The following is a 23,542-nucleotide window of genomic DNA, read 5'->3' on the forward strand; positions in this document are numbered from 1 at the left end:
CACAATAATTGCTGCGCGGCCGCCCACCCGCGCAGCTTAGAGGGAACACTGCCCACAACCGGCCCCGGGTCAACCAGGCGGAATGTTGTCTGTCTGAAGTGGAGAGGCAATGAAGCGTGCCCTACCAGAAAGAGGGTGGCAGAGCTTCTCTTTCGGATGGGCATCAGGGCATGTGACATCTTTGCCCTGATACATCCGTATGGCACCCGGGAGTTTGATGTCAGTTTTGCCTGGCCAGAAGGACTTGAACTTTTCTGGTCTGGGTATGAACTGGCAAAAGACCAGCCGGACTGGCAGGGGGTTTTTGTGCAAGCGATAACCCGCCAGAATGAGGTCAAGAAGGTGACCGTTCTCACCCGTAACAAGTCACTTTCTTGTGTTGACATCTTGACCTGGTTGAGCAGGTACGGGGACGTCCAGGGTCTTCCTAGCAAGAACCTGGATGAGTTTGGCATCTGGTCGGGTGCCTGGACGTTTCAGATTAAGTTGAAACATTCAGGGGGGTCGGTTTCCCACATACCATCATCTGCTTTCCTTGGTCGGGATAGGATCATGGTGTTCTACAGGGGGCAGCCTAAGCTGTGTTACAAGTGCGGCAGCCCTTCGCACTTCAGCGCCAGCTGCCAAGTGCAGAGGTGCGCGTTGTGCAGGGGTGAAGGCCATCTAGCTGCATCTTGTGGGCAGATTAGATGCAACCTGTGTGGTGAGCTAGGGCACCCGTTCAGTCGTTGCCCTCGCTCTGTCGCCAACGTGGCTCGTGCACGCGCGGAGGCGAGCCGGGAGGCCCCCACCGCCGAGGCGAGTGCAGGCGAAGGCGACAGGGCAGTGGGGTCGATGAAGAGAAAATACGGCCCGTCCCAGCAGAGACGGAGGGAGAGGCGTCAAATGGAGAGGAAGCAGGTGGAACCCCGTCCTGGGGTGATGCCTGGGCCCTCCCAAGAGAATGCCTCTCCTAGAGCTGAGACCCTGGGGGATATCGAGGGGAATGAGGAACTCAGGAGACTAGACCGTTCCGAGGTGACTCTGTCCTCTTGCTACGAGAGTGCAACAGAGGGGAGTGAGACAGAGTCTAAAAGAATAAGAAGGAAACGTCTGACCAAAAAAAGATCTAGCCCGACTAGAGTGCCTATGGAAGGCAAAGCCAGCTCCCCCCTGGACCTCTCTAATCCTGACTCTCTTCCCCTGGATCTTTCCAACCGGTACCTCACCTTGGATGAGATCTCCGCCTCCTCTTCTTCCGGGGAGGAGGTTCAAGGTGGGGAGCCGGAGGGGCAAGAGAAGGAGCCTCTGGAAGGGCCCGCACCTCCCTCCGGTGAGGATGCAAGGTCCTCGGGAGGTGGGGCGGGTCCAGACACTGGGAATGGGAATGACAAGGGTGGTGTGAAGGGGGAGGCGGTGGTGACTAATGAGATGGACACCACTGTCTCTCTCAAAAGAGATTGTGCCACATTAGGGGGTAGCCCCAAGAGGGGTAAGAAGAAGAACAAGAAGGGGAAGGGAAGGAAGAAGGCCGTCTAACTTAATCACTCTGTATGGCGGCACTCACTCCGTTGATGCTGGCGACCATTAATGTCGCCAGTATTAAATCGGATGCGGCTAGGTTTGCAGCCTTTGATTTTCTAAGCCGGGTTGAAGCTGACATTTTGTTTTTGCAAGAGACCAGGCTGACAGATTTGGCGGCTGTGTATAAAGCAAAAAAGGAGTGGAGGTGTGGTCCATCATATTGGTCTCTTGCGGCTGAGCCGTATAGCGGAGTGGCGGTTCTTTTTACCGCACCAGTAGAAAGCCGACGAGTGATTGAGTTAGAAATGGGGAGGTGTTTGATTTTAGATGTCCTCATGAAGGGTCAAGAGCTTCGCCTGATAAACATCTATGGTCCCCAAACCAGGTGGGATCGGAAGCGTCTCTTTATGAGGATCAAACCTTTCCTTTTTACGAGTCGGCAGGTGGTCTTTGGCGGGGACTTTAATACAGTCACAAGGTCCCAAGACCGGGGAGGCGCCAGAAACCGGCTGGCTTATGATAGTGTATCCCTGAATAGCATAGCTAGCGAGGCTCGCCTGGTGGATGTCCACATTAGGCACACCCCAGGCCACGGTGGTTTCACTTATTATAGAGGTAGTCAGATTAGGTCTAGAATAGACAGGTTTTATTTAAAGGAGGAGACTACTTTTTCACCTTTAGAGGTGGTAGAGGTGGAATTCTCTGATCACTGTCTAATTATGTTCTCTTTGAATGTTGCAGAATCCCCCCAAATGGGAAGAGGCTATTGGAAGCTAAATTCGGCCCTCCTGGAGGAAGCAGAGGTGAGACAATCCTTTAAGGACTTCCTTCAGAGTCAGGTAGAGTTGCTGGATCTTTGTGACACTAAGTCTGAGTGGTGGGAGATATTCAAAGATCGGGTGGCAAAATTCTTCCGCCAGCTCTCGAGCCTCAGATCCCTGGACAGGTACCGCTTGTATCAGGGTCTGAGGAGGAAACTCGAACAACTGGTCTCGACTGGAGATAGCCGAGATGATATCTCCAGGGTGAAATCTTTGCTTAAGAGGTGCCAGTACGATAGGCACACATCTTTGGTTTTTGAGAGGGATTTCGGGAAGTACCGCTCGCCCGACCCTTACAGAAACTGTAAGATGTCAGTGAAAAGTAAGTTGGTGACGGGAATGGTTGATGGTACGGGATCTCTGGATAGGTCCAGATCAGGGATCTTGGAAATCGTCAAGTCCTTCTACTCGTGCCTCTTGAGGAAGAAGGATCTGAATCGGGACAGGATTTCGGCTTTCCTGGCTGAAACCATCCCTGAGTCAAGAGTAGACCTCTCTCTTGGCGTTTTGATAGAAGAAATCAGAGAAGAGGAAGTCAGCCTGGCGATCGAAGGGCTTGCCCTAAAGAAGTCGCCAGGCCCGGATGGCTTAACATCCGAGTTTTATAAGACCTTTAAGGACTCCTTGGTTCCCCTCTTGACTAAGGTATTCAATGAGTGCCTTTCCTCAGGTACTCTGCCGAAGTCAATGAGGAGGTCAGCTCTGATCCTTATATCAAAGGGTAAAGATCCGAGCCGTATTGAGAATTGGCGTCCCATAGCGCTTCTCAATACGGACAGAAAGATCCTGGCCAAGATACTGTTTAAACGGTTGGTGCAGTTTGCGCCCCGGCTCCTTGCTCAGTTCCAGGCCGAAGCACGTTTAGTGCTGTGCTCAGTGTCCGAGAGGCAGTGGAGCAGAGTAGGGCGGGTAACTGGAAGGGGTACATGCTGGCTTTAGATCAGGCAAAGGCTTTTGATCGGATTAACCACGAGTACCTCTGGGCAGTCCTTCTGAAATATGGCCTGCCGAGAGGGTTTGTCGATTGGTTAAAGATCTTGTATGCAGGGGCAGAGAGTTTCCCGCTGGTGAACGGTTGGTCTGGCAGCCCTTTTGAGGTCGGGTCTGGAGTCTGCCAGGGTTGTCCATTGAGCCCGCTCTTATACATGTTTGCGATTGATCCTTTTATTAGGAGGATTGATCGGGGACCGTTAGCGGGAGTCAGGATGAGTCTGGAGGAGCCAGAAGCCACTCTGAGGGTGGTGGCGTATGCCGATGACGTCACTGTTTTCGTGTCCTCGGGAGGGGAGGTGGAATACGTGATGTCGGAGTTAGAACGCTACTCGGAAGTCTCCTGGTCCGTGATTAACCGGGATAAGTGTGAGAGTCTCTGGCTGGGAGGGAGTGATCCATCTTTCGGTCTCCCGGACACCCTCCCAGAGCCCCAGTCATCAGCCAAAGTCCTAGGCGTTCAATTCGGCCATGGGGATTATCCCACCCAAAATTGGGACAGCAGGCTCACGATCGCCGCTCAGAAGGTTGACCAGTGGAAGGGTTGGTCTTTGACCCTCAGGGAAAGGGTGAACCTAATCAAGACTTACCTTCTCCCTTTGCTTATCTATTTGGCCAGTGTATGTGTCTTGCCAGAACCTCTCTGGACTCGGGTTTACAGTCTTTTCTTTCAACTGTTATGGGGGAATAGGCTGAACCTAGTCAAGAGAGAGGTGACATACCGTACGAGGAGATTAGGGGGGTTGGGTATGGTCAACCCAGTGGTGTTCCTTGTGAACACCTTTGTTAAGATCAACCTGGCAAACCTCTGGAAAGAGAGGGCTCCTCCGTGGGTAGTCTCTTGCAGGGGTTGGTTTCGGCCTTTCTTCCAGGAGTGGGAGACAGGAGGGCAAGTGAAGGATTTGCGTACACCTCACGGATATCTTCCTGCTTATGTCACCCCGATTCTGAAGGTGATCCGCCAGTGGGGTTTGGGAGTGAGGGAAATCAAGACCCAGTCAAGGAGATCCCTTGACGAGAGGGTCTTGTTGACCCACTTCCGGAAGCCCCTGGCCCTTAAGGATTGCCCAAGCCGGGATCTAGACAAGGGGTTACAGTTGTTAAATTCGGCAAGGATCCGCTTGAAGTTTTGGGACTTGGCTTGGCGCTGCTTTCACAGGAAGCTGTATGTAAGGGACAACTTGAAGTACAGGAACTCTGATGAAATGGGTTGTCCCCGGGAGGAGTGTGGCGACATACTAGAAAGTATGGAGCACTTCCTGCTTCAGTGTCCCTTTAATACAGAGGTATACAAACGGGTGGGTGCATCCATTGGCTGGCCTAGGCTAGCCAACCTCTCCTATGCGGAATGGGCTTATGGAGCATTCAAAGGTTTGGGAGGAAGGGACCCATGCACAGCTTTTATAGTTAGCATAGTGATCAGGTACTTCACATGGAACGCACGGTGTTTAGTTTCAACCCAGCAGAAAGTCCTCCCTGTGGAAGAGGTGTGTAGGAACATTCTAGGTGACCTGGCGAAGGTTCGCTCTCTTGAGTGCGAAAAGGTGGGTACGGATGGGGTCTCTTACCTCTGGAGAGGCTTCACCTTTGATGTTAGAAAAAAATGCGTATAGCAGCACAACAAAAAATTTAAGTCTTATCTTGTGGTGGTGCCAGCCGTGTTGGGAGCCAGTCAGAAGTTCCCCCTTGGATGCGTCATATAGAAGAAACCGCAGCACTCTCCTGTCTTCAATTCAGTGGAATTTAAAAAATGCATTTTTTTTTTGCTGGTGAAATAAATTCCACTGAATTGAAGACAGGAGAGTGCTGCGGTTTCTTCACCTTTAATGTGCCTTAGCCTCAGTAGCACTTTTCCTGGTGTTGGGCTGAGGCTTTCACATTAGGTTTTTGTTTTGTATTTAACCCCTTAAGGACTCGGCCCTATTTCACCTTAAGGACTTGGCCATTTTTTGCAAATCTGACCAGTGTCACTTTAAGTGCTCATAACTTTAAAACGCTTTGACTTACCCAGGCCGTTCTGAGATTGTTTTTTCGTCACATATTGTACTTCATGACACTGCTAAAATTGGGTCAAAAAAGTGAATTTTTTTGCATAAAAAAATACAATTTTTACCGAAAATTTTGAAAAATTAGCAAATTTCAAAGTTTCAGTTTCTCTACCTCTGTAATACATAGTAATACCCCCAAAAATTGTGATGACTTTACATTCCCCATATGTCTACTTCATGTTTGCAGCATTTTGGGAATGATATTTTATTTTTTGGGGATGTTACAAGGCTTAGAAGTTTAGAAGCAAATTTTGAAATTTTCTGAAATCTTCAAAATCCCACTTTTTATGGACCAGTTCAGGTTTGAAGTCATATTGTGAGGCTTAGATAATAGAAACCTCCCAAAAATGACCCCATTCTAGAAACTACACCCCTCAAGGTATTCAAAACTGTTTTTTCAAACTTTATTAACCCTTTAGGTCTTCCACAAGAGTTAATGGCAGATGGAGAAACAATTTTGAAATTTAAATTTTTTGGAAAATTTTCCAATATAATCAATTTTTTCCAGGAGTAAAACAAGGGTTAACTGACAAACAAAACTCAAAATGGGTTGCCCCGATTCTGTAGTTTGCAGAAACACCCCATATGTGGTCGTAAACTACTGTTTGGCCGAACGGGAGCACATAGAAGAAGGGGAACACCATATGGGTTTTGGAAGGCAGATTTTGCAGGACTGGTTTTGTTTATACCATGTCCCATTTGAAGCCCCCTGTTGCACCCCTAGAATAGAAATTTCAAAAAAGTGACTCCATCTAAGAAAGTACACCCCTCAAGGTATTCAAAACTGGGTTTACAAACTTTGTTAACCCTTTAGGTGCTCCACAAGAGTTATTGGCAGATGGAGAAACAATTTAGAAATTTAAATTTTTTGGAAAATTTTCCAATATAATAAATTTTTTCCAGGAGTAAAACAGGGGTTAACTGCCAAACAAAACTCAAAATGGGTTGCCCTGATTCTGTAGTTTGCAAAAACACCCCATATGTGGTCGTAAACTACTGTTTGGCCAAACGGGAGCACATAGAAGGAGGGGAACACCATATGGGTTTTGGAAGGCAGATTTTGCAGGACTGGTTTTGTTTATACCATGTCCCATTTGAAGCCCCCTGTTGCACCCCTAGAATAGAAATTTCAAAAAAGTGACTCCATCTAAGAAAGTACACCCCTCAAGGTATTCAAAACTGGGTTTACAAACTTTGTTAACCCTTTAGGTGCTCCACAAGAGTTATTGGCAGATGGAGAAACAATTTAGAAATTTAAATTTTTTGGAAAATTTTCCAATATAATAAATTTTTTCCAGGAGTAAAACAGGGGTTAACTGCCAAACAAAACTCAAAATGGGTTGCCCTGATTCTGTAGTTTGCAAAAACACCCCATATGTGGTCGTAAACTACTGTTTGGCCAAACGGGAGCACATAGAAGGAGGGGAACACCATATGGGTTTTGGAAGGCAGATTTTGCAGGACTGGTTTTGTTTATACCATGTCCCATTTGAAGCCCCCTGTTGCACCCCTAGAATAGAAATTTCAAAAAAGTGACTCCATCTAAGAAAGTACACCCCTCAAGGTATTCAAAACTGGGTTTACAAACTTTGTTAACCCTTTAGGTGCTCCACAAGAGTTATTGGCAGATGGAGAAACAATTTAGAAATTTCAATTTTTTGGAAAATTTTCCAATATAATCAATTTTTTCCAGGAGTAAAACAGGGGTTAACTGCCAAACAAAACTCAAAATGGGTTGCCCTGATTCTGTAGTTTGCAAAAACACCCCATATGTGGTCGTAAACTACTGTTTGGCCAAACGGGAGCACATAGAAGGAGGGGAACACCATATGGGTTTTGGAAGGCAGATTTTGCAGGACTGGTTTTGTTTATACCATGTCCCATTTGAAGCCCCCTGTTGCACCCCTAGAATAGAAATTTCAAAAAAGTGACTCCATCTAAGAAAGTACACCCCTCAAGGTATTCAAAACTGGGTTTACAAACTTTGTTAACCCTTTAGGTGCTCCACAAGAGTTATTGGCAGATGGAGAAACAATTTAGAAATTTCAATTTTTTGGAAAATTTTCCAATATAATCAATTTTTTCCAGGAGTAAAACAGGGGTTAACTGCCAAACAAAACTCAAAATGGGTTGCCCTGATTCTGTAGTTTGCAAAAACACCCCATATGTGGTCGTAAACTACTGTTTGGCCAAACGGGAGCACATAGAAGGAGGGGAACACCATATGGGTTTTGGAAGGCAGATTTTGCAGGACTGGTTTTGTTTATACCATGTCCCATTTGAAGCCCCCTGTTGCACCCCTAGAATAGAAATTTCAAAAAAGTGACTCCATCTAAGAAAGTACACCCCTCAAGGTATTCAAAACTGGGTTTACAAACTTTGTTAACCCTTTAGGTGTTCCACAAGAGTTATTGACAGATGGAGAAACAATTTAGAAATTTCTATTTTTTGGAAAATTTTCCAATATAATCAATTTATTCCAGGAGTAAAACAAGGGTTAACTGCCAAACAAAACTTAAAATGGGTTGCCCTGATTCTGTAGTTTGCAGAAACACCCCATATGTGGTCGTAAACTACTATTTGGCTAAACGGCAGGACATAGAAGAAGGGGAACGTCATATGGTTTTTGGAAGGCAGATTTTGCTGGACTGGTTTATTTACATCATGTACCCTTTCAAGCCCCCTGATGCACCCCTAGAGTAGAAACTCCATAAAAGTGACCCCATCTAGGAAACTACGGGATCAGGTGGTTGTTGTTTTGGGACTATTTTAGGGGTAAATATGATTTTTAGTTGCTCTTCATTACTCTTTTTTGAGGCAATGTAACAAAAAAAAAAAATTAAAAATTGTTTCTACATTCGCTATTTAGTTTTGTGGAACACCTAAAGGGTTAACATAGTTTGTAAAGTAACTTTTGAATACCTTGAGGGGTGTAGTTTCTTAGATGGGGTCACTTTTTTGGAGTTTCTAGTCTAGGCTACATCAGGGGGGGCTTCTAATGGAACATGGTGTCAGAAAAAAAACTGTCCATCAAAATCTGCCTTCCAGAAACCGTATGGAGTTCCCTTCGTTCTATGCCCTGCCGTGCGGCTATATAGCCATTTACGACCACATATGGGGTGTTTCTGCAAACTACAGAATCAGGGCCATAAATATTGAGTTTTGTTTGGCTGTTAACCCTTGCTTTATTACCGGCAAAAAGGATTCAAATGGAAATTTTGCCCAAAAATGGGTGTTTTGGCACCGTTTTTATTTTATATTTTTAACACCGTTCATCCGAGGCGTTTGGTCAAAAGTTATTTTTATAGCGACGACTTTTACGCACGCGACGATGCCCAATATGTATGGCTCTCAGACTTTGGAGACACTAAGCAGGCATCCTAAAAACTGCGGCCCTCCAGATGTTGTAAAACTACAATTCCCACCATGCCCTGCTGATGGCTGTAGGTTGTCTGGGCATGCTGGGAGTTATAGTTTTACAACATCTGGAGGGCCGCAGTTTGAGGATGCCTGCTCTAAAACTAATATTTTTTTGGGGAAAAAAAATTGTTTCCGTGTCTCCAAAGTCTGAGAGCCATAGTTTTTTATGTTCTCTAGTGGACTGTTGGGGATTATAAAAATTTAGTACTCCATGGAAGTGTGATACTCCCTGAAGCAATTGATAATGCAGAGGCCCGGATGATCGGGGCATGTGTCACATTGAGTAGTGGTGTCCTTCCGTATCCCCCTCTTGTGACACACTCTGCATCTTTTTTGGGTTCTTCCCTTCTTTCCAGTATGGGGGACCACACCTGGAAAGTGTTGGCCAGGGACGATCCGGGCGCCTCCAATTCCCGAGGTACTCCGGCCTGCTCTTTCCCGGTCCGAAAAAATCAGGTCTTTGAGGACTGCCTCATAGAATTGGAGGAATGTCCCTGTGCTGCCAGCGCTTCGGGATAGTACAAAAGAGTTGTACATGGCAACCTGTACCAAGTAGACCGCAACTTTTTTGTACCATGCCCGGGTTTTGCGCATGGCATTATATGGCTTGAGGACTTGATCAGAGAGATCAACTCCTCCCATATACCGATTGTAGTCGACGATACAATCGGGCTTGAGGACCGTTGCCGCGGTACCTCGCACAGGGACTGGGGTGGTGCTGTTACCGTGGATTGTGGACAGCATAAGGACATCCCTCTTGTCCTTATATCTGACCAGCAACAGGTTTCCACTGGTAAGTGCACGGGTCTCACCCCTGGGGATAGGTACCTGGAGGGGGTGGGCAGGGAGGCCGCGTTGATTTTTCCGCACGGTCCCACAAGCGAACGTGGATCTGGCGGCAAGGGACCTGAACAAGGGAATGCTGGTATAAAAGTTGTCCACGTACAAGTGGTAACCGTTATCCAGCAGTGGGTACATAAGGTCCCACACGAGTTTCCCGGTAACACCCAGAGTGGGGGGACATTCTGGGGGTTGAATACGGGAATCTCGCCCCTCGTACACACGAAATTTGTAAGTGTACCCTGAGGTACTCTCACAAATTTTGTATAGCTTCACGCCATACCTCGCCCGCTTTGTGGGAATATATTGGCGGAAACTGAGTCTCCCCTTGAACGCAACGAGAGACTCATCAACCGCGACCTCCCTTCCAGGTACGTAGGCCTGCTGAAATGTGGCCCCAAAGTGATCGATGACCGGCCGTATCTTATACAGCCGGTCATAGGCAGGATCACCTCGGGGTGGACATGCTGCATTATCGGAATAATGCAGACATTTCCGGATGGCCTCAAACCGGGGACGTGTCATAACCATACTGTACAGTGGGGTCTGGTATAGGACGTCCCCACTCCAGTATTGTCTGACACTGGGTTTTTGGACTAGACCCATATGCAGCACGAGGCCCCAAAATGTCCTCATCTCGGCTGCACTGACCGGCGTCCAGCCACCGGGTCTAGCCAAAAATGAGCCTGGGTTTTGAGCGACGAACTGTTGGGCATACAGATTCGTCTGCTCCACCATCAGATTCACCAGTGGGTTACTGAAAAAAAAACTAAAATAGTCAATTTCAGTAAACCCCACTGTGGGAATCTGGATTCCAGGATTGCCAGCAAAATCCGGAATCTCAGGCTCAAAGTCCACTGGGGGACACCAGCTAAGTTCATCGGCAGGGGGCTCCGGTGGACTTATTTGGTGGGCCGGGAAACCAGTACGAACCCCAGGGCGGCTCGTACTAGGGTGGGCCACAGGATCCCTAGCATGTGGGGCCCCTGGCTCCGCCTGGCGGCGTCTCCGCCGCCTTGGTGGCTCATCGTCATCCGATGATGATGAGGAGGATGCGGATGACAAAAGGAACGTGGGGTCATCCTCATCCTCACTGGGGCTCTCGGAGTCGGAGGCAATCTGGGCGTATGCCTCCTCGGCCGAGAACATCCGGCGGGCCATGGGTGTGTGTGCGTGTATGTGTGCGTGTGTGGCAAACTTTATTATATGTGCGTGTGTGTGGGGGCAACGGGTGTTCGCGTACTAAATAAGGAAAAAAAAGGGGCAAGTGTTTAGAAAAAAAAAAAAAAGTTCAAAGTTGCTGATCAGCGGTACAACGCTGATCAGCGGTGGGGCGGTGGGGCGGGCGATGCGCTAACAGTGGCCGGACAAAAAAAGTGCCGGACAGTCAGCGCACGCAGAAAAAAAAAAAAAAAAAAAAAAAAGTGGTGGTAAGGGGGGGGGGGGGTGGTAAGGGGGGGGGGGGGTGGTGAGGTGGGGGCTGGTGGGGGGAAGGGTGGGGGGTGGGGGGGCTGGTGGTGGTGGGGGGCTGGTGGGGGGGGCAAGTGGCAGGGGGGGGTCTGGGGTCTGATAGATGGATCAGAAAGAAAGAAAAGAAAGTTTAGTAAAAGTTTTTTTTTTTCCTAACTTTTCCCTTCTTTCCCTTCCTAACGGTGCCTCTCCCTCACTGACCCTAACCTACCTGGGTGGCGATGGGTGCAGGAGGGTGATGGACTACGATTAGGGGGACTCAGGAGCTGGACGCTGGACGGTGCTGCACGGTCAGGGTGCTGGACAGGAAGAGGAGGGGAGAGAGGAGCGCAGGAAGTTTGAATCTCGCGCCTCTCTCCCCTGCACCAATCAGCACCCTGGACAGCAGCGTTCAGCACCAGGGCCAGCGCCGCCTCTCCAAATCCTCGGACTGCGATAGGTGGTGTATAATTACGCCACCGATCGCAGTCTTTTTCCGGTTCATCGGGTCACAGGACACCCGAATGGACCGGAAACGCAGAAAACCGCAGGTCTGAATTGACCTGCGGTTTTCTGCGATCGTCGATACGGGGGGGTCAAATGACCCCCCCCTGCATTGTTACGGGATGCCGGCTGAATGATTTCAGCCGAAATCCCGTTCCGATTAACCCCCGCGGCGCCGGAATAGCAAATTAAAGCCATGACGTACCGGTACGTCATGGGTCCTTAAGGATTCGGGAACCATGCCGTACCGGTACGTCCTAAGTCCTTAAGGGGTTAAGATGAGTTTTTGAAGAAAGGTTTGCAAATGACTGAACTTGGGCCTTCGGGTGGATTTAAATATTGATTTGTATAGATTGATATGGTTGTTATAAGATGTATATATCGTATGATAGGGTAAGAGGGGTGTAGTTAGGTTGGGTGGGGGGGGTTCATATTTTTGTATGGGGAGGCCTGCATCCAGCCCTGGACTATGCGGACATAGGAGGACATGAGGCGAGGGGCTGGGTGTGGGTGGTGGTGGAAGAAAAACAAAAAAAAATTATTGTTATTTGATATTTCTATTATGATTTCTATTATGATTATTTAATTTGTGTTGATTATTTATTGTGATAAGTTGTCATTTATTTTCGGTTATAAAGAATTTGTATAAATTTGTATATATTCAGGGTTCAGCCGGATCGGATGTTTAGGTTAGGCTAGGTTTCTTTTTCTCTTTTCATTTTCTCTATTTAGTAGGTATGAATGAGTTAGTATGCATGTAGCTGGGCCAGTAGGGTAAGTGTATATACTTTATACCTTGTTTTATATCTTGTTTGGAAATTTTATGGCAAAGTTTTTGTATTTTTGTATAAAATTAAAAGAGTTCCTCAGTGTGCTGGAGTCAGTTGACGGGTGTGGTTGTGTGTGGAGGAGCTCCTGCTAATTGCTGACAAGCTACCAGGGATTTTTCCACCTTTCCCAGCCGAGACACTGCCTCTCCCCAAGCGACTGAAGACCCAGGATCCTACTTCCCGGGGTAGGCCGGCGGGAGGTAGGGGAGGTGAGCTACCGGACTCAGTTCCATCTTCTGCCCCGGGGATCAGAAGATCCAGCAGGAGTCATGGTGTAGCCCTTCAAGAGGTACGCAAAGTGCTCCTGGGGGTGGGCCGGGCTCGGTTGAGGCTGACTGGGGCAGCATGAAGTCCCAGGAACTAATCGCCGTTTACAGCTCTCGGATCACGGCCTACCTCCGGGAGTATGAGGAAGCGAATTGGACCGTCAAGAAGCTTAGGGAGAACTTAAAGCTTGAGAGAGGGAAGGTTGACAAAGCGGCAAGAAAAAACAGGCCAGAAATATCAAATAAAATAAAAGGCATAAAATAAATTATTAAAGAGCTGCAAGAAAGAAGGGCGACCATTCTGGAAAACAGTGGTCCCTTTAAAGAAAAGCTCAAGAACGACGAAAGGTTCAATGAAATGGCTGGAAGCCGAGAACAGCAGGAAGATGACTCCTCTAGTGAGGAGGAAGAGTCGGACATGGGGGGCAACCTGCGGAAACTGGTATCGCCTCAGGTATCACCGCAGAGCAGGTATGCCTGCCCCCCACTAGTTCTATTAAGGAAGGAGAGTATAGTGAGAGCAGCGGAGTTGGGGGGCAGCTTATGGCCGAAATACGCCACCTGGAGTCCCCCAAAATTGGTAAAGATTTCTGTTTTGGTAATGAATTACCTGAAGATATGCCAAAAGGAAAGAGGAGAAAGACAAAGACAGTAAAGGCAGAGGTGAGGTATGTCTATGTGACCCACCCTGCGTGCCCTGGGCCAGCTGCAAAGCCAACTCAGGGCACGAACCCCACCATCCTCCCTGACCCAGTCTCTGCTGTGGGACCGGTACGTAGGAGTGGGGAGAAAGACGTGGCAAAGATGGCGCAGGACGCCGTCCCTGTTTGCGGTAACAGGGTCGGTGAGGAGAAGCAGGAGGGGCCAGACAGGAAGGCTCCTGGGGCGGGCGACGAGGGGGACATGGTTGGTGGTCGGATGGCTCCGCCCGCCTCTGCTGGGGCATTGGATAAGTGCCAAGTGGATGTGCGGCGGGGCGATGTGGCTGCCACTGCCCCCCTTGCAGAGGTTGTTGCCAGGATCCCTGTCCTGGGGTCTGCATCCTCTGCCCTGGTCTGCTTCGCCGCTCCCGTGCGTCCTGCAGTCCCCCCTGCCGGTTTTGGCATGGGGGCGGGGGTGGTGGAGGGGGCTGTGGGTGGAGAGGGTAGGGTCGCGGGTACAGCGGCGTCCCGATCTGGAGTTGCAGGGGGAGGGTGCGAGGTGGCTGCCTCTGCCCCTCCCAAGTTGTATGCCCAGTCTCCTCTGCCCTGGTCTGCTCCGCTGTACCGATGCACTCTTCAGTCCCTTCTGCTGGTGTTGTTGTGGCGGCGGGGAGTGGAGGCGCAGTGGGAGTGGTTGAGGGTGGAGGGGGCTGGGCTTTGGATATTCAGAAGGGAGCTCAAAGCAGTGTGTCTGTAGGCAGAGAGGGAGGGGGCGGTCCTGATGCGGTCCTGCACTGTTCATCAAGTGGATAAGGCTGGCGTGGCTGGGACCAGTGGTTCTACAGCCCGCCGGCCGGAAAATCAGGAAAGACTGTTAAAAATGTGTCTAGCAAGGAGATGCTGGACAAAACGCATAATGTGACCTCTGTCCCCTCTGGCCCAGCAGTGTGTGTGGGGGGAGGGAAGAGTGTGGTAGTGGCCACTGAAGAAGTGGTCACTTCTAGTAGTGTAAATACAGTTTCTGTTAGTGGTGTTGCCCCGGGCCCTGATGGAGGGGTGAATGTTGGAGGTCTGGGTATGAACTGTACAAGTGGCCGGTGCGCCTCATGTAGCCCCTTCAGAGGGGTCTGGAGTGGCACCTGCTGTAGATACACTGCGTGCAGAATTATTAGGCAAATTAGTATTTTGACCACATCATCCTCTTTATACATGTTGTCTTACTCCAAGCTGTATAGGCTCGAAAGCCTACTACCAATTAAGCATATTAGGTGATGTGCATCTCTGTAATGAGAAGGGGTGTGGTCTAATGACATCAACACCCTATATTAGGTGTGCATAATTATTAGGCAACTTCCTTTCCTTTGGCAAAATGGGTCAAAAGAAGGACTTGACAGGCTCAGAAAAGTCAAAAATAGTGAGATATCTTGCAGAGGGATGCAGCACTCTTAAAATTGCAAAGCTTCTGAAGCGTGATCATCGAACAATCAAGCGTTTCATTCAAAATAGTCAACAGGGTCGCATGAAGCGTGTGGAAAAACCAAGGCGCAAAATAACTGCCCATGAACTGAGAAAAGTCAAGCGTGCAGCTGCCAAGATGCCACTTGCCACCAGTTTGGCCATATTTCAGAGCTGCAACATCACTGGAGTGCCCAAAAGCACAAGGTGTGCAATACTCAGAGACATGGCCAAGGTAAGAAAGGCTGAAAGACGACCACCACTGAACAAGACACACAAGCTGAAACGTCAAGACTGGGCCAAGAAATATCTCAAGACTGATTTTTCTAAGGTTTTATGGACTGATGAAATGAGAGTGAGTCTTGATGGGCCAGATGGATGGGCCCGTGGCTGGATTGGTAAAGGGCAGAGAGCTCCAGTCCGACTCAGACGCCAGCAAGGTGGAGGTGGAGTACTGGTTTGGGCTGGTATCATCAAAGATGAGCTTGTGGGGCCTTTTCGGGTTGAGGATGGAGTCAAGCTCAACTCCCAGTCCTACTGCCAGTTTCTGGAAGACACCTTCTTCAAGCAGTGGTACAGGAAGAAGTCTGCATCCTTCAAGAAAAACATGATTTTCATGCAGGACAATGCTCCATCACACGCGTCCAAGTACTCCACAGCGTGGCTGGCAAGAAAGGGTATAAAAGAAGAAAATCTAATGACATGGCCTCCTTGTTCACCTGATCTGAACCCCATTGAGAACCTGTGGTCCATCATCAAATGTGAGATTTACAAGGAGGGAAAACAGTACACCTCTCTGAACAGTGTCTGGGAGGCTGTGGTTGCTGCTGCACGCAATGTTGATGGTGAACAGATCAAAACACTGACAGAATCCATGGATGGCAGGCTTTTGAGTGTCCTTGCAAAGAAAGGTGGCTATATTGGTCACTGATTTGTTTTTGTTTTGTTTTTGAATGTCAGAAATGTATATTTGTGAATGTTGAGATGTTATATTGGTTTCACTGGTAAAAATAAATAATTGAAATGGGTATATATTTGTTTTTTGTTAAGTTGCCTAATAATTATGCACAGTAATAGTCACCTGCCCACACAGATATCCCCCTAAAATAGCTAAAACTAAAAACAAACTAAAAACTACTTCCAAAAATATTCAGCTTTGATATTAATGAGTTTTTTGGGTTCATTGAGAACATGGTTGTTGTTTAATAATAAAATTAATCCTCAAAAATACAACTTGCCTAATAATTCTGCACTCCCTGTAGGTCTGTAGGGGGTGGGCCCAGTCCGGCTGCCCCTCCTCCCCATTACCAATGTCTGGTGACGGTAACTTGCAGCGGCAACTTCTAGAGGCTCTTAGGAGAGGAAAGAATTCCATTACAGTAGGGGGGCAGCAGGTGGATCTATCCTTCTGGATAGACAGGCATGGCCTGCGTGCCTTCCGAGAGCAAGGCGGGGGCGAGACCACCTGGTCCTCACCCACAACTGGCTACGGGTCAACCAGACGAAATGTTGTCTGTCTAAAATGGAGAGGCAATGAAGCGTGCCCTACCAGCAAGAGGGTGGCAGAGCTTCTCTTTCAGATGGGCATCAGGCCATGTGACATCTTTGCTCTGATACATCCGTATGGCACCCGGGAGTTTGATGTCAGTTTTGCCCGGCCAGAGGGTCTTGAACTTTTCTGGTCTGGGTATGAACTGGCAAAAGACCAGCCGGACTGGCAGGGGTTTTTTGTGCAAGCAATAACCCGCCAGAATGAGGTCAAGAAAGTGACCATTCTGACCCGTAACGAGTCACTTTCTTGTGTTGACATCTTGACCTGGTTGAGCAGGTACGGGGACGTCCAGGGTCTTCCTGTAGTGTCCCACTAGGTAAATGTGGGCACTACACAAGGGTCAATTGTGCCACGTTGTTCTCCACCTCCTGTGGAACAGTGGCATTGTATTTTACATTACATTTTAATGTGTACTGCTATGTTCTTATGTGTATTTTTCCTGTTATCTGTGTATCAGGCCTGTTAGGGTGCAGTTCCACCTCCAAGACAGTAGAGGGAGCTAGGGAACCCCTAATATATATAGTCAGGTCCAGACAGGAAAGAGTCTGCAGTGTAGAGTCAGAAGCAAGAAGACACTTTAGCCAGAGAGGAGCTCCGGTGCAGGCTCTGACATGCAGCTAGACAGCCCAGGCTTCTAGTTGCCCCACCAGGAGAAGGGCCTACCTACTGAGAACCAAGTTCCCACAACAGAGCAGAGCCAGTATTCCAGCCAGACAGGAAAGCTGAAGGGCAGAAGGATATTTGAAAAGCAAGGATATATATACGAGAGGAAGTTTCCCTGACCAAGGATAAAGCCAACAATAGGGCATACGGGCCTTGGGATAAAGACAGACAGGATTTCTGAGGAATAGTGCACAGGATTTCTGAGGAAAAGTGCAGCCTGTTCTGTAAGTGTTTTAACCCTCTGAGTATCTTGCAAGAACATTGTTGCCTGCCATTTGTATAAGCCTGCTTGTGACTGCTACTGACATGTGGAGCTAACCCAAAGACTGTAAATAGTTAATTGTTTCCAGTAAAAGGAAGTTTTGGTTCACCACAACATCGTGTTCCTCAATTATTCTTATTATAAATCGGTGTGCCACCGTTACCGGCACTGGCGTCACGAACTTAAAGGGATCTTGCCACTGGCACATTAAACCTGCAACACCCAGGGCACCTCACCTACCACCGGCCTGGTCCCTATACATTGAGAGTGCCCCAGAGGACTCCTGTGCCAGCCTCTCCATCACTGCTGTACTGCTGCCCAGGGTCTTTCATAAACTGTGAAAAACCAAGAGCAACCCTCGTTTGCCTATTAACCGTGACCTCACCATCGCAATACCCTGCAGGGCTGCGTATTGCATATTTTGGCGTCACGAACAGGATCCGATCATTCCTACGCCATTGTGGAATATAAACCTGCAGGGCTGCGTACTGCATTCCTAGCAAGAACCTGGATGAGTTTGGCATCTGGTCGGGTGCCTGGACGTTTCAGATTAAGTTGAAACATTTAGGGGGGTCGGTTTCCCACATACCATCATCTGCTTTCCTTGGTCGGGATAGGATCATGGTGTTCTACAGGGGGCAGCCTAAGCTGTGTTACAAATGCGGCAGCCATTCGCACTTCAGCGCCAGCTGGCAAGTGCAGAGGTGCGCGTTGTGCGTGGGTGAAGGCCATCCAGCTGCATCCTGTGGGCAGATTAGATGCAACCCGTTCAGTCGTTGCCCTCGCTCTGTCGCCAATGTGGCTCGTGCACGCGCGGAGGCGAGCCGGGAAGCCCCCACCGCCGAGTGCTGGCGAAGGTGACAGGGCAGTGGAGTCGATGAAGAGAAAAGACGGCCCGTCCCAGCAGAGACGGAGGGAGAGGCATCAAATGGAGAGGGGGCAGGTGGAACCCCGTCCTGGGGTGATGCCTGTGCCCTACCAAGAGAATGCCTCTCCTGGAGCTGAGACCCTGGGGGAAATAAAGGTGAATGAGGAACTCAGGAGACTAGACCGTTCCGAGGTGACTCTGTCCTCTTGCTACGAGAGTGCAACAGAGGGGAGTGTGACAGAGTCTAAAAGAGCAAGAAGGAAACGTCTGACCAAAAAAAGATCTAGCCCGACTAGAGTGCATGTGGAAGGCAAAGCCAGCTCCCCCCTGGACCTCTCTAATCCTGACTCTCTTCCCCTGGATCTTTCCAACCGGTACCTCACCTTGGATGAGATCTCCGCCTCCTCTTCTTCCGGGGAGGAGGTTGAAGGCGGGGAGCCGGAGGGGCAAGAGAAGGAGCCTCTGGAAGGGCCCGCGCCTCCCTCCGGTGAGGATGCAAGGTCCTCAGGAGGTGGGGCGGGTCCAGACACTAGGAATGGGAATGACAAGGGTGGTGCTAAGGGGTAGGCGGTGGTGACTAATGAGATGGACACCACGGTCTCTCTCAAAAGAAATCGTGCCACCTTAGGGGGTAGCCCCAAGAGGGGTAAGAAGAAGAAGAAGGGGAAGGGAAGGAAGAAGGCTGTCTAACTTAATCACTCTATATGGCGGCACTCTATTCATTGACACTGGCGACCATTAATGTCGCCAGTATTAAATCTGCGGCACTCTCTTCATTGACCCTGGCGACCATTAATGTCGCCAGTATTAAATCGGATGTGGCTAGGTTTGTAGCCTTTGATTTTCTCAGCCGGGTTGAAGCTGACATTTTATTTTTGCAAGAGACCAGGCTGCCAGATTTGGCGGCTGTATATAAAGCAAAAAAGGAGTGGAGGTGTGGTCCATCATATTGGTCTCTTGCGGCTGAGCCGTATAGCGAAGTGGCGGTTCTTTTTACAGCACCAGTAGAAAGCCGATGAGTGATTAAGTTAGAAATGTGGAGGTGTTTGATTTTAGATGTCGTCATGAAGGGTCAAGAGCTTCGCCTAATAAACATCTATGGTCCCCAAACCAGGTGGGATCGGAAGCATCTCTTTATGAGGATCAAACCTTTTCTTTTTATGAGTCGGCAGGTGGTCTTTAGAGGGGACTTTAATACAGTCACAAGGTCCCAAGACCGGGGAGGCACCAGAGACCGGCTGGCTTATGATAGTGTATCCCTTAATAGCATAGCTAGCGAGGCTCGCCTGGTGGATGTCCACATTAGGCACACCCCAAGCCACGGTGGTTTCACTTATTATAGAGGTAGTTAGATTAGGTCTAGAATAGACAGGTTTTATTTAAAGGAGGAGACTATTTTTTCACCTTTAGAGGTGGTAGAGGTGGAATTCTCCGATCACTGTATGATTATGTTCTCTTTGAATGTTGCAGAATCCCCCCAAATGGGAAGAGGCTATTGGAAGCTAACTTCGGCCCTCCTGGAGGAAGCAGATGTGGTAGAGTTGCTGGATCTTTGTGACACTAAGTCAGAGTGGTGGGAGATATTCAAAGATCGGGTGGCAAAATTCTTCCGCCAGCTCTCGAGCCTCAGGTCCCTGGACAGGTACCGCTTGTATCAGGGTCTGAGGAGGAAACTCGAACAACTGGTCTCGACTGGAGATAGCCGAGATGATATCTCCAGGGTGAAATCTTTGCTTAAGAGGTGCCAGTACGATAGGCACACATCTTTGGTTTTTGAGAGGGATTTCGGGAAGTACCGCTCGCCCGACCCTTACAGAAACTGTAAGATGTCAGTGAAAAGTAAGTTGGTGATGGGACCAGTCGATGGTACGGGATCTCTGGATAGGTCCAGATCAGGGATCTTGGAAATCGTCAAGTCCTTCTACTCGTGCCTCTTGAGGAAGAAGGATCTGAATCGGGACAGGATTTCGGCTTTCCTGGCTGAAACCATCCCTGAGTCAAGAGTAGACCTCTCTCTTGGCGTTTTGATAGAAGAAATCAGAGAAGAGGAAGTCAGCCTGGCGATCGAAGGGCTTGCCCTAAAGAAGTCGCCAGGCCCGGATGGCTTAACATCCGAGTTTTATAAGACCTTTAAGGACTCCTTGGTTCCCCTCTTGACTAAGGTATTCAATGAGTGCCTTTCCTCGGGTGCTCTGCCGAAGTCAATGAGGAGGTCAGCTCTGATCCTTATATCAAAGGGTAAAGATCCGAGCCGTATTGAGAATTGGCGTCCCATAGCGCTTCTCAGTACGGACAGAAAGATCCCGGCCAAGATACTGTTTAATCGGTTGGTGCAGTTTGTGCCCCGGCTCCTTTCGGAGACCCAACATTGCTCGGTTCCAGGCCGAAGCACATTTAGTGGTGTGTTCGGTGTCCGAGAGGCAGTGGAACGTTGTAGGGCGGGTAACTGGAAGGGGTACATGCTGGCCTTAGATCAGGCAAAGGCTTTTGATCGGGTTAACCACGAGTACCTCTGGGCAGTCCTTCTGAAATATGGCGTGCCGAGAGGGTTTGTTGATTGGTTAAAGATCTTGTATGCAGGGGCAGAGAGTTTCCCGCTGGTGAACGGTTGGTCTGGCAGCCCTTTTGAGGTTGGGTCTGGAGTCCGCCAGGGTTTTCCATTGAGCCCGCTCTTATACGTGCTTGCGATTTAATATTTCTGTTCAGTTTTTACAAAGGAAAATGAAGGAGAAGGACCTCAGTTAGGAAAGAAGACTAATGAATCTTTTGATGCAAGTGTCTTTACAGAGGAAGAGGTTCTAAGTCAGCTGTCTAAAATTAATACAAATAAGTCACAGGGGCCTGATGGGATACACCCAAAGCTATTAAAAGAGCTCAGCGTTGAACTAGCAAAACCATTAACAGATTTATTTAACCAATCGCTGGCAACAGGAGTCGTCCCAGAAGATTGGAAATTAGCAAATGTTGTGCCCATTCACAAGAAAGGTAGTAGGGAGGAATTGGGCAACTATAGGCCAGTAAGCCTGACATCAATAGTGGGGAAATTAATGGAAACCATACTTAATGAGAGGATTGTGGAACATCTAAAATCCCATGGATTGAAGGATGAAAAACAGCATGGGTTTACTTCAGGGAGATCATGTCAAACTAATCTTATTGATTTTTTCGATTGGGTGACTAAAATAATAGATGGAGGAGGTGCAGTAGACATCGCTTATCTAGACTTTAGTATGGCTTTTGATACTGTCCCACATAGAAAGCTTATCAATAAAGTGCAGTCTTTGGGCTTGGACTCCCATATTGTTGAATGGATTAGGCAGTGGCTGAGGGACAGGCAACAGAGGGTTGTAGTCAATGGAGTATATTCAGACCAAGGTCTTGTTACCAGTGGGGTACCTCAGGGATCTGTTCTGGGACCCATATTGTTTAATATCTTTATCAGCGAAATTGCAGAAGGCCTCGATGGTAAGGTGTGTATTTTTGCTGATGACACAAAGATTTGTAACAGGGATGATGTTCCTGGAGGGATACACATAATGGAAAAGGACTTAGGAAAACTAGAGGAATGGTCAAAAATATGGCAACTAAAATGTAATGTTGATAAGTGCAAGATAATGCACCTGGGACGTAAAAACCCAAGAGCAGAATATAAAATCAGTGATACAGTCCTAACCTCAGTATCTGAGGAAAGGGATTTAGGGGTCATTATTTCAGAAGACTTAAAGGTAGGCAGACAATGTCATAGAGCAGCAGGAAATGCTAGCAGAATGCTTGGGTGTATAGGGAGAGGAATTACCAGTAGAAAGAGGGAGGTGCTCATGCCGCTCTACAGAGCACTAGTGAGACCTCATTTGGAGTATTGTCAGTACTGGAGACCATATCTCCAGAAGGATATTGATACTTTGGAGAGAGTTCAGAGACGAGCTACTAAACTGGTACATGGATTGCAGGATAAAACTTACCAGGAAAGATTAAAGGACCTTAACATGTATAGCTTGGAAGAAAGACGAGACAGAGGGGATATGATAGAAACTTTTAAATACATAAAGGGAATCAACAAGGTAAAAGAGGAGAGAATATTTAAAAGAAGAAAAACTGCTACAAGAGGACATAGTTTTAAATTAGAGGGGCAAAGGTTTAAAAGTAATATCAGGAAGTATTACTTTACTGAGAGAGTAGTGGATGCATGGAATAGCCTTCCTGCAGAAGTGGTAGCTGCAAATACAGTGGAGGAGTTTAAGCATGCATGGGATAGGCATAAGGCCATCCTTCATATAAGATAGGGTCAGGGGCTATCCATAGTATTTAGTATATTGGGCAGACTGGATGGGCCAAATGGTTCTTATCTGCCGACACATTCAATGTTTCTATGTTTCTATGATTGATCCTTTTATTAGAAGGATTGATCGAGGACCATTAGCGGGAGTCAGGATGAGTCTGGAAGAGCCAGAAGCCACTCTGATGGTGGTGGCGTATGCCGATGACGTCACTGTTTTCGTGTCCTCGGGAGGGGAGGCGGAATACGTGATGTCGGAGGTAGAACGCTACTCGGAAGTCTCCGGGTCTGTGATTAACCGGGATAAGTGTGAGTCTCTGGCTGGGAGGGGGTGATCCATCTTTCGGTCTCCCAGACATCCTCCCAGAGCCCCAGTAGTCAACAAAAGTCCTAGGCGTTCAATTCGGCCATGGGGATTATCCCACCCAAAATTGGGACAGCAGGCTCAAGATCGCCGCTCAGAAGGTTGACCAGTGGAAGGGTTGGTCTTTGACCCTCAGGGAAAGGGTGAACCTGATCAAGACTTACCTTCTCCCTTTGCTTATCTATTTGGCCAGTGTATGTGTCTTGCCAGAACCTCTCTGGACTCGGGTTTACAGTCTGTTCTTTCAACTGTTATGGGGGAATAGGCTGAACCTAGTCAAGAGAGAGGTGACATACCGTACGAGGAGATTACGGGGGTTGGGTATGGTCAACCCAGTGGTGTTCCTTGTGAACACCTTTGTTAAGATTAACTTGGCAAACCTCTGGAAAGAGAGGGCTCCTCTGTGGGTAGTCTCTTGCAGAGGTTGGTTTTGGCCTTTCTTCCAGGAGTGGGAGACAGGAGGGCAAGTGAAGGATTTGCGTACACCTCACGAATATCTTCCGGCTTATGTCACCCCGATTCTGAAGGTGATCCGCCAGTGGGGTTTGGGAGTGAGGGAAATCAAGGCCCAGTCAAGGAGATCCCTTGATGAGAGGGTCCTGTTGACCCACTTCCAAAAGCCCCTGGCCCTTAAGGATTGCCCAAGCCGGGATCTACAGGGAGTGCAGAATTATTAGGCAAATGAGAATTTTGACCACATCATCCTCTTTATGCATGTTGTCTTACTCCAAGCTGTATAGGCTCGAAAGCCTACTACCAATTAAGCATATTAGGTGATGTGCATCTCTGT

At 48.3% G+C, this 23,542-nt stretch overlaps 1 long non-coding RNA gene across 1 annotated transcript; it reads left to right on the forward strand.

Annotated features, from left to right (window-relative positions):
• The first annotated feature begins 3,432 nt into the window (after window positions 1-3,432).
• On the forward strand, window positions 3,433-22,621 carry LOC120997083. The gene is made up of 3 exons (XR_005778066.1): window positions 3,433-3,513; window positions 11,988-11,992; window positions 22,533-22,621. It is a non-coding gene; the product is annotated as an uncharacterized LOC120997083 (long non-coding RNA).
• Window positions 22,622-23,542: the final 921 nt, after the last annotated feature.

The sequence above is a fragment of the Bufo bufo genome, chromosome 4 (genome assembly GCF_905171765.1).
Source record: "Bufo bufo chromosome 4, aBufBuf1.1, whole genome shotgun sequence".
Taxonomy (NCBI): Eukaryota; Metazoa; Chordata; class Amphibia; order Anura; family Bufonidae; genus Bufo; species Bufo bufo.